The sequence below is a fragment of the Capsicum annuum genome, chromosome 11 (assembly GCF_002878395.1).
Source record: "Capsicum annuum cultivar UCD-10X-F1 chromosome 11, UCD10Xv1.1, whole genome shotgun sequence".
NCBI classification, from domain to species: domain Eukaryota; kingdom Viridiplantae; phylum Streptophyta; class Magnoliopsida; order Solanales; family Solanaceae; genus Capsicum; species Capsicum annuum.
The window spans coordinates 56,256,862-56,260,860 of NC_061121.1; positions in this window are offsets into that span (position 1 = coordinate 56,256,862).

Sequence of the window (3,999 nt, forward strand, 5' to 3'; positions counted from 1 at the left end):
TAGAACATCTTATAGCCTCCCACATAAAAATGTGGTGCACAACACACCCATGTACAAGACTCTACTAGATGTGGCTTTCAGACTTCCTAGGACTCTATTGAACCTTAGGCTTTGATACCAAGTTTGTAACACCCCGATTCGCTAAACCAAAATGCTACACGACGCTCATGACCCCGAGGGGCCACAAGCTAACCCATGAATGATATCTGTACCTGTATACTACAAATCATGATATAATAATGCAAAATACATAGAACTGTAAGGCCATAAGGTTCAACTGAATAAAATCATGCGGGTGAAACTACCCCAAACAACTCAATCTGAACGTAAATCTGAACATAAATCTGAACATAAATCTGAAAGCCTCTAAACTCTCTAAATAAGGAGTTGAAAGAACATATCTCTAACTAACTCCATAAAACTAAACTGAAGAAATAAATAAATGAATCAAATCATATTGTACTCGAATCAATGAGGACTCACTGTGCCTCTTCGACTGGAATGCTACGCTACTGCTGGGTTGGAGCTCGTGTCTCGGAACCTATGGTGTAATATGAAAAGAAAGCACCATAGCGCAAATGCATTAGTACAACTAGAGTACTAAGTATACGAGGAAGGTAGGCTAAACATAAAGGGTTTCATGCATGAACAACACCAACTGACTAATATGAACGTGGGAGTGCAAACACACGTATATAAAAACTAGGACCGTGAATACGTGATAGCATGACCTATAAGCTAATTCATGGTTTAATGATAAATGTCATGACTGATACTGAAACTGATAACATGGACGACTGTATCTGACAGTCCTGTATATACTAAAATCTGAAGAAAGCCCTGAGTTCTTTTACTAAGACTGATACTAAAACTGTGGGAAGTAGTGTTTAACCAACATGCCCTATGTATGCATCATAAGCTATCCTATCACTAGGATATTCATTATAAGTCGTGTACCCAAGTATGAATCACAGGATAGGAGATTTCATACGTAGGAATACTTATTCACTTCCTAGCTTTGAAACATGAGGGGTATTACACTTTCTATACCTGAGGTTCAATTACTTCTTTGTTAAAACCTACTACAAACTCTTGTGATCTAAATAGATATCTACATGTGCCCCATACAATAATGATGTTAAATTTTCAAAGCAAAACCAAAGCTGCTAATTCTAGATCGTGAGTCGATAATTTCTCTCATGAACCTTAAGTTCCCTGAAAGCGCAAGGCAGACCTTCTTATGTTTCATTACAAAAATAGTCCCACACAGGATGAATCATAATACACAACGAACCCCTCATTTCCCTTGGGTAGGGTCAAAACAGGAGCAGAAGTTAACTTATCCTTCAACTTTTTAAAGCTACCTTCACAATTATCAGGCTATAGAAAATGTACCTATTTATGAGTCAACCTTTTAAGAAGAGTAGCAATTGATGAGAAACTCTCCATAAATATCCCGTAGAAACCTTCCAATCACAAGGTTGAGCCTATTACGTCCAAATTAGGGCCTAGTCGTATCGGGTACCCCAAGCCCATCGCTGGATAGGGACCACCTCCTTAGACTAATTTCCTGAGCATAGTATTACTAATAGATAAAGCCAACCCAAATAGTAATAATTAGGGTAGATAAGTCACATAAAACTTTTTAAGAATCAAAACAACCAACCAACCCAACACTTGTCCACAAAAACATCTAAAATGAGAATACCAAACTATGTTGGAACATGCCCCCGACCCTAAAAAAAGAAATTAACAATTCCTAAAATATGAAAAGAAACTTATTAAAATGGTAGGGCTTTCGAAAGATGAAGGCTAACCACTTCAAAAAAACACAATTGATGTACCACTGCACCGAATGTTGCATAGGACTAACAGAAAAACCCTCAAACCCTACATCATGAAATGATGCAGCATCTAGGGATACTCAGTGGGGCAAGCACTAGCATATAACTCATGAGAAAGTGATAAATAATTTTCATTGCCAAACACTAGTCAAAATAATATGCACAATATTTATGAATACATATATAAGATGTCGGGATAGGGACAAAGGTCATGAACATAAAAGTTTAAACCATTAGCCAAAAAGTGTAGCTCGCTCTATCCATGGGCTATTTCTGTCCTGCTCCCCCTACTAGAAGGGTCCCAGTGGTTGTTAGCCGCATGAATCGAGAAAATGGTAAAGACACAAAGGTGATAGCCATCTACAAATATAGTGTGTATCTAGACATACGGTCATATAGACCCCCACAGCGGCCAACGTGGTTTTCATTTCTAGTCCCCCAAGACTACATATTCACGGTGAGCTACATAATTTCCTTTAAGCCGAAATTAAAATAGTTTTCACATAATCCAACCATTTACAAAGGATTATTTATTAAGGCATTTTCCCAAATAGGTATTATCATACAAGTATGCTTGCAATCTTATATATTTATACCAAACCAATCCATGTAATCGTTAGACTCCCAAGCTTCATTTAAAATCCAAACCATGGCCACAAAGGGCCTTTAAAAACCATTTTATCCTTTAGTGCAATGCAATGTTTTCAAAATATAAGTTAAATCATGTATCTAAATTCAAGATCAAATTTACAAGGTGGGTTGAGGATAATGCCATTACTAAGTAAAAAATTCATAATTTTGGGAAACTCATGTCAACCATTCCAAACCCTACAATGTTGCACCAACTCAATTTAAAACAAACCATGTATAAAGCATGAATAAAACATTTACTACATGGGAAGACAATTCAAGTAATAATCAATTAAAAAGCCCCAATCCAATTTCAAAACCAATAATTTAAACACATGCAGGTTGAGTAAGTAAATGCCTCAATCTAAGAACACAAGTTAGGGATGAAAAGCATGCCTGAATTATGGAAGAATCATAAGAGTATTCAATGTTTTAAGCCTGAGTGTAAGATTTCTTATAAAATCCAATCATCTCTTACATTGGATGTTAAAGAGGAAAAGAGTAAGGTTTAATCTTGATAACTAAAGAAAAATGGGTCATTTGGGTGTTTTAAGTCTTGGAAAAGAGTTTGAAGGAAGGAAAAAGACCAAAAAGAACTTAATAAAATGTGAAGGAAAATCTTGAGAACAATCGTCACAGCTTGGGTAACAACTCATTAGGTCTGACCACGAGTCGTGGCTCAGAGTCATTACTTGAGGATCGAAAACCTAATCCTTCACTGTTATGACAACGTGTCACTCAAAGTGAATCACTGTTTGACGTTATGAGTCATCCTGAAGAATCGTGGTTAGGGGTTAAACTCTTACGTACTCTTTGGTTGTAACATGTCACTTCTAATGACTCATTGTGTCTCACAATAGGTCATACCCTTGACTCGTTGTCAAGTGAAAAAAACCTAGGTGTAACACCTCGTATTTTTGGGCTAGATTTTAGACCGTCGTTCCTACGTATATAGACCCGAACTGAATTATTCTTTATTAACATACGTGTGGTAATCACTCCTATCGTAATTTCTCATAAAATTCTCGAGTCGATTTAATTTTTAGTGTTATGTTTGAGGGTATAACAACTAGAATATTTTTATAAGTGTAATGAGGACTTAGAGTCATATTAGCTGGCAATCTTCGGGATATAACTTTTCAACCTTCCCAATATCAGTTTTTAGATTTTAAAGTTGATTTACGATTGGAAAAGCTCATAGTACATCTCGAATAAGTTTTAGAATTTTTTGGAACGCATAAGGCTGCATTTGGATTTTAAAACAGTAGCAAAACGCATAGCCTATTGCCCAGTTTTCAGCATTTCAGGGTCAACTTCAAACGATCATAACTCTCTAAATATAAAGAACTGGGAGATATGCTACATATCAAATTAAAGCTCTTTGCGTATTATTTCCAATGCAAATGTTTTCATCCAAATCCAACATCTAAGTAAGGAGTTATACCCATTTTACTTCAGCCTGTCAGCTTGTCAACTGAGGGACAGTTTTGAATTTATTTATTTTCTTAGGGGCATTTAGTCATTT